Here is a 15,525-nt window from a genome sequence, read left to right as displayed (position 1 = left end):
AACGTGTGCTAACAAGCGAGTATTCGCTTACAACCATTCAAATCCGCGAATATGTATACTACCGAAGTACGAAAGTACGTTTAGCAATAATTCGATAGTTTCATATGTTTCGTATGGTTCGAAACGAACTGGACTATCTGTGTTGAAGTGATTCTCACTTTTAGAAAAATTTTACATCTTCCCCAGTTCAAACAGACGATAATCACCTATTATAGGTGATATAGTACCACGCCAGAATAATTTACTTATAATTCTCAATGAGAATTGATTGTAAAATTCTTCCAAATAATAAAAAAAAGAAAAAATATCTTCTCTAGTTTTTAGTTTTCTTAGTCCTCGAAGCTATCGAGTATCGTTTAGCTGTAAATCAATTTGAAGGCCTCTCTCAGCCTAATAATCTTCTCCAGGAACGTGTCATGCACAAATGGCGCAGCGGAGTATAGACGGACCAATTTTCGTAATTATATAAATAGAAATTCTACTGTAAAGTAATCTGGAATGGCATACACTGTACTTATACTTATACTTACTTAAATATATTTCTATTATACATTCATCCTGTCTATTCTATACCGAGATAAAACGTCAACAGTGTGTCACGAGATACGCGAATTTCAAGGTAAGCGAAATACATCGTACCGCGTTTGTTAAACGCAAGTAAGAATTTCAGACGATTCAAATGAGCTGACGGTAGAACTATACGTATAATACTCGTACCATGGCGAGGCTAAGTATAAAACACCTGCTACCTTATCGTCGCGACGACGATCTGAGATAAATCTAACTTTGGTAATCCATTGTTCATTAATGTGTTCGAGTTTATTAACATTGACTAAGACGCATTTACCTTTAACGAGAACGAGTAGAGACAAGGACGAATATGAATGTAAATTTCGTTGCTACGAGTTGCAGCGTTCCCATCTCGATCCTAGTTCTATTTCATCAAATGCAAATACGAAACAAGTTTGGTAAAGTAATTTCTTCTCGATAAAAAGGCTTACTCGCGTATAATACGTTAACGATCGAACGAACGACAAGCGGAATTGCGTTAATAGTTCCGTTCATTTTGCACGAAATACACGTAGAAATGGCAGAGAATGCCGGTGTAATTTGGCTAGCACGTAATTTAACCAGGTCGTAGAGAAGGTTATTTTAGTGGACATGGAATATGATAATTCAAGCTTCACGATTTGCATAGAAACCAGAAACAGTAATGTTTGCTCATACCTAAGCAACCGCTTCGTTAAGATGAAAAGAACGTATCTTTGTACGATACAAAGACCGCGTTAAAAGGATTTCCTCGAATAAAGTTGATTTAAGATTCATAAAACTGAAGCTGCCGAGCTACGACTTAATTTCCGCCATTTATATTCACATCGTTCTTCGTTTTTCTTCTAAAGGGTCACGTCATTTTTGATAGTGTGTCAGTAAAATTGCCAGTCACGGGAATGATGCACGCGTGACTGATCTCTAGGCGACTCTAGGAATTAACTTACCTCGTTTATTGATCAATTTACATCGATCCACACAGACTTTTCATTGTTCGCGCCGATGACCGATGACCGACGGATTTGTTAACGCGCTGATCATCGTTCAATATTTACGGCTCTGCATGCTGGTTGAAACTCGTAAGGCAGTATCAATTTAAACTTCATCCTTTTAGAAAAATCGTCCGTCTACTCGCTTCCCATTGATTTATAGCCGGAAAAATATAAAACTTTTAGGAGCAGCAAACGTTAGCCAAGCAAAAATAAATCTTCTCTCGACACTGTATTCTTTATTCTGTGACATACAGTGCTACTTTCAAGTTAAAAAAATGTACCAAATGTCCAGCTGGACAAATTGTAAATTACAAATTAAATAGTAATAAAAAAAATATTCGTAACAATAGCGTACGAATGTTACCAAAGTACAAAATCGGTAAGAAATTAATAACGTTGCTTGGTACGACTCGACGAAGAAAGAAGGATGATACCTGTGTTATCAACAAAATTTCATTTTATTAATTATAGCAATCGTTTTATTTCGGAGTCGTATCCTTTGAAAAATTAGAAAAAGGAATTAGCGTACGAGATTAATCCGACGTCGCGATACGCGTTTCAGTTTCGATGCGAGCATACACTGCCGGTAACAAGTGGCACCAATAATTCACAGACAACGTTATGGATTTACGACTAACGTATGGGACCGGTACGATGATAAAAGTGCGGCGAGTTCCCGCGATACCTCGAAAACGCTAAAGGGCTATGAATATTTAATGAAACGCGGATACTCGCGGGAAAACGTGGACCAGCGGTTCTCGTCTATTGCTTATTTCACGACAAAACTTCCGACTTTCCCGGATACATTAATATCGCGCCTCTATCAAATACGTCGGGGGAACAGCAGTCCGGATATGACTGTCCGTTTTTACGCCGGATACCCGGCCATCGTCCACGAAATCCCGTTGAAAACGCGATCACGCGACTGCCTGTGACTGCAGCGCGTAATACTAGCTTTGTCCAGGACACGCTATCCATCCGTTGCTACCACCTTTTGTTCCAACGCGTTTCTTTTCTCCTTTTGTGTTCGCCAATAGAAACTTAATATTCTTCGCGGATAGAAAGGCCGAGCATTTTATCGCTCGAAGATTAATTTCGGCAGACAAGACGACAAATCGTTGATCGTCTTTTCTCGTTCGATGAGAATTTAGAAGTCGACAACGTTCGAAATACCTACGCTGTTCAAAATAATTCGAAGATCGTGTGATTCTGATTTCTACACTCTTTATATCTGCACAGTTTCCTTCAACGATCATCTTAGTATCGATCGCCATCACGCTACCGAATAACGTATTAATTTATATTTAGAGCTTAGGATCCTTTTCCTTTGCTCTAACTAACTATTCACAGTGATTCGCGATCGTCTAATTATTTAACAGACATTTAAACCGTCATTTTTCGACGTTCGCATTACGGTGATACGTATGCGTACACCGTGGATTTTCTAGAATATTTGAAGATGCGAAAGTTCATAGAACGCGCAAAAATATGAATTTCCATAAATATCCGCGATCTATCTACGATAAAGGTCGTAGCAGCGATCCGGCAATTGTCTCGAGCAGCGAAGAAGGTCCGCGACCACCTTTCAAGCCACGGAATAGAATGTATATGGACCACGGCTCTATTTATGACAAGTATCGATCAATTTTTTACCATAAATATCGATAAATTTTCCTTTTAGTAAGCTGGACAACTTTGGTAGTCTAGACCGTCTGAAGATATATAGGCGTTAAAATGACTTCTAAAGCTTCTTGATGTACGATGGTCCAGCATTGAAATACCACAGCGGCGGGTGAAAACGTCGGCCCTGCAAAAACTTGGAGACACGAAGCTTTATGAATGTTTAATGAAATTGGAATATTCACGGACACCCGGTTCGGTCCGTGGGCTTTCCACAATACTTATTTCGCAATAAAACTTTGCTAGTCCGTGGCCGAATCCCCAGGCACCGGTGTCGCGGCACCAGAAACCACCAACTTTCCCAGGTCTCGCGCTTTCCTCGGTTACTCGGCCGAAAATTGCAATGTGCTTTTAACGCGTCCTATCATCGTAGGATGATGCCAGTAAAAGTAATACCTAGCCGCTGACGTAGCACGGAAAAAAGAAGACTTCTTCGCGCACGTTTACGACTGATTCGCGGATTTCGTCAACTATAGGGCCACGTTTGCGAGCTTTTAATTTCGAGAGAAATACGCTCGCATGAAAAAAAAGCTAGATAAAGTAAACCGTAAAGTTTTTTTGATGCTCTGCTCGATTACAATTGATTTTTTGATGGATATTTGCACGGAGAACAGGCGGATAGAATGCAGGCTTTTCCTTTATGGATGTTATTCTTGCTCTTTAAAGAACTGGGATCGTTTGGATTCCATTATAAAGGTCCCCGACTGTTGAGGAATTTGAAATTTCCTGAAGCGAGTGCTTTCCACGGGACATTAAAATTCTAGCCCTTGCAGCATTTTTTCATCCTACGTTGTACGATACCTTTGGAAATTCACATAAATTTGAATATTATGCCTGGACGCTCGATGTCGATTAAACGACCACATAAGTCGTATTAATGATACCTCGAAATCCTCGATTTGTCGTCTCTCGACGATCCATCAAAGGGTCTAAAAGCCTGGAAATCCGTAGAATTAATCCTTTAAAAGGACGCGTCCGACGAAAGTGTATTTTTTTTACGGAACAATTTTTACTACTCGGACGATGAATCCGATTTCAGAAGAAAGTACCGAGGGAATGTGGTGATTCCATCGACCGATCGGAAATGTTAACGAATCGGGTCGCTCTGAATGCCGTTTCACCAGCACCTACGTAAAAGCCCTTCCGTAAGACGTATGATTCCTGTGGAGTGTCTTTCCTTGCTAGAAGTCGTCGTTCAGTTCGGATGAAATCGACCGAACGATGGGAAATGATCAGATATTGACGCGTTCAATTCGAAACCTTCGATCCTCATAGTATTACGACTCGTGTAAAGATTATTGCGTATTTTTCCTTCGTATTATTTATGACATTTCGCAGTTCATTATTAACGATGTACTCGACAAAATTCCAGGTGAAAAATAGATGTAACCGGATAAAGCTGGAGATGAAAAATTGTACTACATTTGTTAGTTGACGTACTTAGAGTTATATCGCGCATGAATAATGATAATTTTATAGAAATTAATTTGCTTCTGCTGGTCGAACGATATATTTTAATATACAAACTCGCGCGTTAAATTAAACGATTCCTAGCGTAAATGAAAAACATGTAAATGAGAAATGTGCACGAAATGGTTTGTTAAAAAAAGGACTCTGCTCGTAATTATTTTAGTTTATAATCCATTTGCTGTCAGAATCTTTTGTTTTCAAGCCATCGATCTCGGATAGAATGTCTTTTGCAAGCTGTGATATTCCTGACGCTAATTGTAATATCTTTTTCCTTCTTGTTGAGGTTATTAGATGTATAAAGAGAGAAACGCGTGGATAAATTGTAAAGCAGAAAATATATTTTAATACAGAAGCGTAAGTACAAGTAGGAATATAATTTGAACTGGTCCAGATCCACACGCTAGCAGTGTTACCCTATAACCGAAAACCCCAAAGCCATCGTCGCCTGACTACTGTCTATGGTCTACCTTCGTCCCAGTCTATTGTCTATGGCTTCAGTGCTTGAGAAAACTAAAAAGACCGGATGTAGAGTTTTCTTAGAAGTGGTGACCACTTCAACACCCTCCCTAAAATTCTACATCCCTACAAACAAGTATCTCTCAATATTTTTCTAACTCTTGTCGTAAATATCTGAAAATTAATTTGTCAATTCCTTCACAAATACATTTACCAGCCGCCTTTCTCTTTTCCATCCAAATTAATTTATTACAAAAAAAAAAAACTACGAAAAGACTGAACAGATCATGTAGTTTTCTTTTTTTTTTTATAGAAGTGGTAACCACTTCAACACTTCTAATTCTTTTTTCTATACTGTCCGATCGTTAGCTTCGAACCATCGTTAGATCCTCGCAAGATTTTCTGGTATTAATTTTCCGAAATTCTCCAAAATTATCCGATACACAAAAGTGCAGAATTTATAATCTCTGAACAATGTAGCGATGATTCACGGAACGAAAATGCGCACAAAGAATGAAAAATAATACTTGGTAAACTCATTTGCATTTCGTAATTACATTTCATATTCGTAATTTTCTATTGTGGTGTGATATTCTATGGAATTATTTATAACTGCATAGTAGAATCGCTGAGTTGGCATTACAAGATTATAAAAGTTTTATCACATGCCGCGAACGAGTAACGTTAAGCAAAAGATGAAAAATGAAAAAATGAAATATTTCGACCTACGCCACCTTTCGGCACCTATTTATCACGTTTTGCAGGCAATGAATCATTCAATACGTTGCTGTAAGATAAAACACCATCCGCATGTTAGATCACGCGGCACATTTACATAAAGTTGGAATACTTCAACATCATTCGCAAATCCTTCCTGCAAATATAAGTTACTGTAAAACATATTTGTTACGAAATAACTGAATACCTTTTTAATAAACTCTGAAATATTGAATACTTTTCGACAAATTACATCGACATTTAACACGAAACAATACTACGAAACGCGCTATTTTTTTTTACAATGCTAAAGTGAAACAGATCCACGGAAACGTTGTTACGTTTGTTACGTTGTTACGAATTAGGATGTTCTAAAACAGCGTCTCTTTGCGATTTTTTTTAGAAGGGAAAGAAAGAAACGAAGTTATTGAATTTTGAGGTATAGTTTTATATATATTTAACGAATACAAAAAAATTTTTTTTCGAAGTAAAAAAAGTTATAACAGATTTCTAAGCCTATTTCAAGGGCTGCAGTTTTCAGTCGGCGTGAAAGATTTACCTCGTAATTCTTGACTGAAATAAAAAACCAAAAAAGGATTAAATTATTATATATCTTTCTTCTGGGTGAACTAAACAAGTTCGTCAAAAAGTTTATTCAAATAATTGTTATAGCACCTTAAAGTTTTTTTTAAATACATTTTTTTTTTAACTCGCCAAAATTTTTAATTTCACATTTTTCTCTGCCGTTGTTTAATTCGCCCAGAGGAAAAATATATAATAATTTAATCCTTTTTTGGTTTTTTATTTCAGTCAAGAATTACGAGATGGATCTTTTACGTTGATTGGAAACTGCAGCCCATAAAATAGACTTGGAAATCTGTTATAATCTTCCTTTTACCTTGAACAAAATTTTTTTGCATTCGTTAAATATATATAAAATCATACCTCAAAATTCAATAACTTCGTTTCTTTCTTTCCCTTGTAAAAAAAATCACAAAAGGACGCTGTTTTAGAACATGCTAATTCAGGACACGCTCTTAAACAATCTTCGTAAGTAGATAACGTTTTAGTTGAAGATCGTCGAACATTGGATCGCTCGAAGAAACTAAATTATTAAACGACAAATTAGTGAAAATTATAGTTTCTTGGCGATCAGAAAGCCATATTAAAGCACCGTGACTCGTCGATGTCGCATCGATGACCATTTTGTTGGCTGGAGATTTCTCGCATTGTACGACAACGGAATACCATTTGACCCGTCTATCCGTTAGATTTTGCGTCCCATAAATTATGGATCATGGCAAATTCGCGGAGGCACGATACGCGTTAGAATTAATTGAAAAGTTCGTGAAGTTGGAACGAAAAAGGTTTTATTGCCAGACGGCCGACGTTTTTCCCTACCGTTTCGGCAAGCTGAAGCGAACATAATTTACGATTATCGTACGCGACCGAGCTTAATGTTCTTCGCGAAATATCGAGGAAGCTCTGGCTTTTCCGCGCCGAGAAGCGACGATGGCTGAAAGTTTCGTAGATAGATGTTCGATCCTCCCTTTGAATGCGAAACAAACGGAACGATAAAATTATCGATCAAATATTCATCCGGTAAGGGAATCCTGATGGCAGTTTACCAACAACGGCGCGTCAAAGGGACGAATTTAAATTTTAAAGCGGCTTCTTTCCAAACAGTTTTCGTTCTTTGATATATACTCGCTTTATAAGCCTTTACGTTTGTTCCTTGTTTCGTACATTCCCATAAACCGATACCGCGAAACTTCGTTCCGTCTGTAGCATCGTAATAAATTGACTTAGAGCGAAGACTTTACCTAAACTGAGAATTCGTACAAAATCGTTTTTTATTGTCGTTAAACTTTTCATGACAAAACTTTCTTTTAGCCCCTGAGGAAATTCCCTTTTTTCTTTCATTTAATTATTAACGATGGAGGCACATTTTTTTGGATAATTTCATAAAGAAGGTAGAATACGTTAAAATTTAAAATCGTTTCAGTTTCAATCGTTGCTGTCGTATTTATTTTGCCCGGCGAATTCGTTAGTTTACGTTGCAACGTTAACTTCGTGTAATCGTGTCGTCAAATCCCAACTAGAAATTCTATTAAACGTCAACTCCTGTTGTCTAAATCTCATCGTTAGAACCATCGTGCAATTCTCTCTCTTCTAGTGATTCCAAAAAGTTACCAATTAACGCTTCTTCTTTCGTTCTCCGCCACTTTTATTTCTTTTCGTCCTAGATCCTGCAGGATAAAACCGATTGGACGATCTCCACAGTGATACGTCTCCACACTCTTCATTTCTCTCGCGGATACGAAGCGTCTGACTCACCTAAAGGCGCATACATATCGGCCACTCGAAGATGGTATCCCGCTGGGGATAGCCATCCACATGTTATTTAACAATTAAGTTAGAAAAAATTACCAAATGTCCAACTGGACAAATTGTAAAGTACAAATTAGATAATTAGAAGAAAAAAAATATCAGCCAACGTGTTCTTTGCTTGTAACAAGCTCGCGAACGCTTCTTGAAATCTACATGAATATTATTGCGATATGTGTAATTTTGTGTGCTACACTAAATTAACCGCGTAGTAGTGACACACGTATATGAGTAGCAGTGTGTAGGAGTATGTGCGTGTACAGCATCTCGTAAAACAGATGAATGGAACTGGTCCATTGGTAGTTTGGTATAGAAGATGGCGAGACAAAGAGAGTGCTGAGACGCGTGCAAATGTATATCGACGAATATCTTGTACATCGCATATTAAATAAATCTGAAACTATTTTTATATCGATTCTAAGTGTAATCTAAGTGCCCCTATACATTTATTTCCGCAATTAAGGGAGTGTCCTGAATTAGAATGTTCTAAAACAACGTCTTTTTGTGATTTTTTTAAGAAGAGAAAGAAAGAAACGAAGTTACCGAATTTTGAGGTATGGTTTTATATATATTTAACGAAAACAAAAGAAATTTTTTTAAAGTAAAAAAAGAAATTATTACAGATTTCTAAGCCTATTTCATGGGCTGCAGTTTTCAATCGGTGTGAAAGATCCACCTTGTAATTCTTGACTGAAACAAAAAACCAGAAGAGGATTAAATTATTATGTATTTTTTTTCTCGATGGACTAAAAAAGTTCGTCAAAAAGTTTATTTAAATAATTGTTATAACACATTAGAGTTTATTTTTTCTTTTTAAAAAACACATTTTTTCTTGAAACCCGCCAAAATTTTTAATTTCACACTATTCTCTGCCCTTTTCTTAAGATTCGCAATTCTCAACAAATATAAGTCTGTTCTTTGCTTTCTTACAACGATCGCGCATACTCGTCTTAGGAGCCGCGATCGATGCCGTAATTGTCTTTAACCGTAGAAAATTATGTTCCATTAAAAAAATTAAAACAAAGAACCTCGTTTTTTTTTACAAGTTCACACAATGTGCTAGAATGAAAGTTGGTCCGTGTCGATGCTCTAGTCAATGTGAACTAGAACGAAACGAAGCGATGCGACAACGAACAACGTGTTATCGAGCAGTATGCGAACGAATGTCAAAGGAACTGTCCGCCAATACCAGTGAGAACGCACCTTTACTTCCAACTTGAAGACTGTCGAGGAAGACGATCCAGAGTGGTGAATGGCACACGCTCGTCAAAGTCGTCGTCGTGGATTTTCAAGTGGTTGGTCGATCGACTTCTCGGGCACAAAGGAACGAACGAGAGTCGAAGTTCGAGGTGTATAGCGACAATAACTGTCGAGTGGAGCGTTGTTCGAAGCACAGAGGGATCGGCGTTCAATTATTCGAGGAGTTCGCGAGACGAAGAAATGCAGGAACGCGGATAAATAGAGCGCGAGAGGTTTTAACGACCATATCTTCTCCGCAACTCGATTCGTTAACGGCCGGCGAAAATAAGAGCCGATAATTAATACGGCGAATCCTTGATGCGAAAAGTTTACGAAACGAGCAGGAAAGCTGCGTGTTCTCCGGCCTCGTGCGCGATCGGGAGGGGCAGTCGCCGGCAAGAACGAAACAACGCGAAGAAATTGGGTGAAACTTCGAGCAACTTGCGGCGAACTTTACGAAAGAAGTTACCAGGCACCGTTGTATCTTTTTCTCGGTTGAATATTATCGTCGAGCTACGATCGGGCTTTCTTGTGCTTAAACGCGTTCTAAATTCCTTTTCCAACGATCGTCATACCGTACGTACACAGAGCGCCAAGGAACGAACGTTAAATAAACTTTATTCCCGAGGAAGATTTATTAGCCGATTAATCTCGAGGGGCGACGTCCAAATCTTTCGAGCATTCGCCGATGTTGGACGAGAGAAATTTTCATCGGTGTCGTACCCGTGGCCGTTTGCCGCCGTGGAATTGATCAATACTTCGAAAAGCAGCCCAACCGTGTCCTGGAGGCTGCACTGGCAGAAAAAAAGCCATCCAACCGCGGTAGAGGCGGTGGGTGGCGAAAAAGAGCAGAAAGGAGCGGGTTGCCGGTGGCGTCGCGGCAAGCAAGCCTGGAATGGGAAAAAAATGAATTATGCGACGAATCGAAAATGCTGGTCACGATGGAACTCAAGGGTATTGTCCCATCTTGTCTCTTGCTCTCGTTCTTTCCTTCTCTTTCCATTTTTCACTCTCTTCCGCGTTCTCCGGACTCTGGTTCCGTTCCCGAGCACCGAGTCCGCCCGGGAGAAGACAGAAAACGCCAACGACGAAAAGTAGAAGAACGAACGAACCCGGCCGAGCTATGATTTGTAGCGGTGCCGTCATATCGTTCCTTCTTCTGATGGATCGCCTATCCCTCCGGCTTACTTTCGTCGCTGAAACGCACCATGTTTTCAGCAACGCGCCATGTTTTCAACAACGCACCATGGCCATCGGTTTAGTCGACGAAACGAGCCGCTTTCGCCAGCGAAATTCCCTTTAACGAGACACAACGAGTCGACCCAGCCGACGTAGCCAATAAGGCGAGAAACTGTTCACCGAGCAATTTAATATTCTCTGGCGGGCACAGTGCGCGTAGACGATGCACGAGAAAAAGAATAATCGCGACGAGGAATATTATTATTCGGTATTGTACGCAGATACCGGTAGCAGGTTATGCATAAAAGAGGAGCTAGTTGTTTCGGCTAGAATTACCTTCACGGGAATTTAATAAATGGAAACCGGCTACATACGTACAAAGGGTCGATTAATGGATGATAATTCGTCCCTTCGTACGAATAGTCGCGATGTATCAGTTTTCTCTTTATCTTGTTTCGTTACATCGAATATACCTGTGGATTTTACGTTTTATTTAAACATAATATTCAGATATGTATAATTTTACGTGCTAGACTAAGTTAGCTGCGTAGTAGTAATACTTGTATGCGAATATCAACGTGTGGAAGTATGTGTGTGCGCGGCGTCTCGAAAACAAAGGAATGTAAATTGTTCAGTCGGTCAACAGTCGGGTATGAAAGAAAATGCTGAGACGCGTGCAAGTATGTATCGATGAATATCTTTGAAATCGTTTATCAAATAAATATATAATTATTCTAATATAAATTCTATGTGTAAATTTAATGTTCCTATACCATTATTTCGGCTATTAAGATCCAAAATTCTCAACAAATAAATTACATTTGCGGCCTCTTGCACGGTGATTTACGGACTAATAATGTTACGATTAAATCGATAAGTCAGGACTTTTACGATTTTGCAATTCTTCGTCAAATTGCATGATCAGCGTTCAACGGGACAATCGATTTACAACTTGTAAATTCGCAGATATTAGTAGCCTTATTCGTTCGAAAAGGGTCCGGATAACCTGCAATTTGTATAATTTTATTTCTTATCAGTCAAACTCGTATCTTCTGACATAAAATTTCGCAAATAATATTCAACTGCGCTAGTTCTAATATTCTTCTACTGTCGTACGCAAAGTTTATATCCGACGAATGCGCAACAGAACCTTCCAGCTCGATACAATGTTTGACCGACGTTGCATCGACGATTCGCACGATTGACAAATTTAATAGCAACTACGATACTAGTTGGTTGAGCGTAGCGTGTGGCGGACTATTTAAAAGGAGTAAAAATCCCGAGCTTGTGAATAATCTACGGGGTGATTCTTCCGTCTGCAGTTGAACGAGCTTGAAAACTTTCGACCGAACTCTGGCCGTTTTTATTCGAAACTCTTCTCGTCTTAGTCGCTTTAACAGGATACCGATGACCCGACAATTTTGTTTCAAATGTTCGAAGATCGATGAGCCGGTGAAACGTGGCTATTCGTTAATAGAGAGGAAAGTGGAATCCTCTGGAATCTATGGTAGCCGCGATTCATTAAAAAAATATAACGCGAGCCATTATTTCTAAAAACAATGGCAAATTCAGCGGAATATCCTCGCGGAACGACGAGTTTCATCCCAAAAAGTTGTTCGTCAAACAATAGCCGGCTCGCGTTACGCCCGCGACACTGATCGCTTTGATTTACCACCAACTTTAAATGCTGTCCCGTGACGTTCCATCGAAATCGTTCTGTTGTGCAATATGCAGCAAATCACTTTCCCGCGGTGATATTAAGCGGGGCTAGTTAACGCTTGTATCTGTCGATTCGTGTTCGACAAAAACTACGTTCGATGACTAAGTATAATAGCTTTTTGCTCATCGATAACCTCTGACAAAGTATCGGGCAGGTCAAAATCGAAATTAAAGCAGCTGCTACTTGATTCGATGATACGCGAACGTTTCGGTAAATCTCGAGATCGGTGATCGACTACGTCGTAGACGATACAGCCACGTAACGAGCGATGTGCAGAGTCTGGCTGAAAAATGTCGAGATTCATTGATAGAAGAACGAGTGGATGAATTTGTAATAGAAAAATATATTGAAATAAATAAAAGTATAAGTATAACGTATGCTGAACCAGATCATCATTCTTGCAATGTCACGATACAGTAGAAGCGATAGGGAGCACGTCCATATACAGGGTGGTTGGTAATTTACAAAGAAACAAAAGACCTATAAGTTGATTTCTATTGCTGTTTCTTGTAGCTAGAGTTTCAGCTAGAGCTACAAAGTTAATCTTTTTGGTAATGTCCTTTGTTAGAAATACAGGGTGGTTGGTAACTGGTGGTACAAGCGGAAAGGGGGTGATTCTACGCGAAAAAAGAAGTCGAAAATATAGAATAAAAATTTTTCCTTTGAGGCTTTGTTTTCGAGAAAATCGACTTTGAATTTTCGCTCGGTACGCGTGCGGAACGTTATAACGGATCTCACTGTAGATCGTTGTCTCGATGGAAAAATTAAAAAAAAAATTTTTTATTCTATATTTTCGACTTCTTTTTTCGCGTAGAATCACCCCCTTTCCGCTTGTACCACCAGTTACCAACCACCCTGTATTTCTAACAAAGGACATTACCAAAAAGATTAACTTTGTAGCTCTAGCTGAAACTCTAGCTACAAGAAACAGCAATAGAAATCAACTTATAGGTCTTTTGTTTCTTTGTAACCCCAAACATAATTTATATTCAATAGCACAATAATATGGACCTCTCCTTGTTTCGAATTTTTATTTCACTAAATTCTATTCTCTTCGTAACAGCGGTCTCCAGGTCACTCCAGGTATACGAAGGAAAAGGTGTAGAGTTTTTCTTGAAGTAATTACTTCAACAAAAAATAACAAAGTTATCGATATATTAATTCAAACGCTCGTCTCCTCTACCTTCGCGAGAGCCGTAAATTCGACGATCCCTCCAATCTTGGTAAACGCGAATCGTTGCTGGGATCCCGCTTAATTCGATGAACGATTTCCCAACGGTTCTCGCAAAGGAGCAAAAGGGAGAGATCGGGTGACCGACTACCGCCGAGAAGACAATTAACCGAGAGAAAAGGGATTAATAGAAAAGGCTGATTAAGGGAAGAAAGACGGCGAGGCGTCTCCAAGTTCCTTCGTGTTTTCATTTGGTCGAATCGCTCGTCATTCCGCAGTTAATCTTGGCGAAGGGACGAACAGAGGATGAACTAGAGGGCCCAACGGGATCGTTAGTTTTAATCGTTTGACTGCTATTAGATCGTGTCAGTCTTTTCCTTTGCTTCGTCCCTTGCTTCCTTCTTTTTCCTCTTCCGCTTCCTTTGCTCTTCTTTCCTCCGTGGGATTGTCCTTTTGCTTCGTGTTCGCTCGCACCAGCTTCCTAGAGCTCCCTTAAGAGCCTACTCCCTGGTGGTCAGGCTCAGACGGTATTATCGATGGCAAGCATTAAACGTCTTTCGTTCCGTAACAGCTCGTGCTCGTATCGAGCGCCAGGAGCCTCAATGACACCCTGTGGTATCGCGTTTCGTAGCAACGCGAAAAACCAGCGTATCGCGTTGATTTAGATCGCGTAACTGTAGAACAAACGAGCGTCGTTCAATTTTCATTCGTTACGCGTAGTTCGAATCTAATCGGTCACTATCCGATCCTGTTAGCTGCAGCCTGTCGCTATTGGTTAGCGTAGTAATACCGACAATAAAAATCACTCGAAGCATTCGGCGATGGCGTCTCGCAAAATGCCCTAAAACGCGATATCTGATCATCAGTCGGTGGTCTCTTTTTTCCCCTAGTCTTGTTTCCTGTCGAAAAGTCAATTTCGCTTGCTATCGATGAAATAGCTCGGAATAACCTAGATATGAATGCGACGCTGATGGGAAAACGCTATCAATACATTGCAATGAACGAACGACGCTGACCGGCAACAATAGCAGTAAAACGTACGGATCGTTTGTTGCTCTCGTTCTCGTTTTCCACTCTTCCCCTATTTCTCTTTCTCTGTCTCTGATGAAAATTCCGCGCGCGACCAGACAAGGGTAGACAGACAACGCTGAAATAGTTGTGTTCCGAGTATATACGGAAATCGAGAAAATATAGCGACGGTGAAAGCTGCGTCGCGGATCGCAGCGAAATTGCCAGCTTAACAATTTCCATCGATCAACCAACCGTTTGGAGGTAGAACGTCAGAAAACGCGTCTCTCCGCCTCTCTCCTTCGCGTCTGAACGAGAACAAAATCAAGATTTCCAAAGTCAACTGTAGCCCTTGGCACTCGAGGAGCGACGAGAAATTGGAAAGCAAACTGTTATTTCTGTCAAAGATCTTCTAAGTACGAATATCGAGAACTTTATTGTACGGTACTTCGCTCGAGCCAACAATCTTACTCAGATTTATGCAAACGTTTCGAGTCAGCTAGTAACCCGCTGATGTCGCAAAAAGATTTGAATTTACCCTGCAATTCTCATGGACCAGATCACGATGCAGCTTGAGAAATTTTGTCATTTCCATCGATACGAAACGATAGGTTCCGGGAATTTCATGTCAACTACATGTAGAATATGTTCTTTTTTCGTCCTATTTTTATTATGTATCAAAGATCGCCACCTGAAAAGTGGAAAAACGTGTAGAAAGAAATATACTATGTCAGTCGGCGGTTTGACCTGACCACTCCGGTTGAGGATCGATAATCGCGGCTCTCAAAGATGTAGGATTTCTCAACGGGAAAAACTAGGTTGAACCTTAGAGTCTCAATTTAATCGTTCCACCTCGTTTACTATTAAATCGTATTAAGGTCAGCCACGGAAAGAAGGAAAGGAACCACTGTTAATTACATAATCTACGTTTTAGAATTGCACGATAGCGTTGCTAG

At 39.6% G+C, this 15,525-nt stretch overlaps 1 long non-coding RNA gene across 1 annotated transcript; it reads right to left on the bottom strand.

Annotated features, from left to right (window-relative positions):
• Window positions 1-385: 385 nt before the first annotated feature.
• LOC117152328 lies at window positions 386-11,396 on the bottom strand. Its single transcript, XR_004462680.1, has 3 exons — window positions 11,170-11,396; window positions 741-745; window positions 386-398 (listed from the first exon to the last, which is right to left on the bottom strand). It is a non-coding gene; the product is annotated as an uncharacterized LOC117152328 (long non-coding RNA).
• Between the last annotated feature and the right edge of the window lie 4,129 nt (window positions 11,397-15,525).

Source organism: Bombus impatiens, unplaced genomic scaffold (genome assembly GCF_000188095.3).
Source record: "Bombus impatiens unplaced genomic scaffold, BIMP_2.2 scf_1112, whole genome shotgun sequence".
NCBI lineage: Eukaryota > Metazoa > Arthropoda > Insecta > Hymenoptera > Apidae > Bombus > Bombus impatiens.
This window is presented reverse-complemented; position numbering and strand designations above follow the sequence as displayed.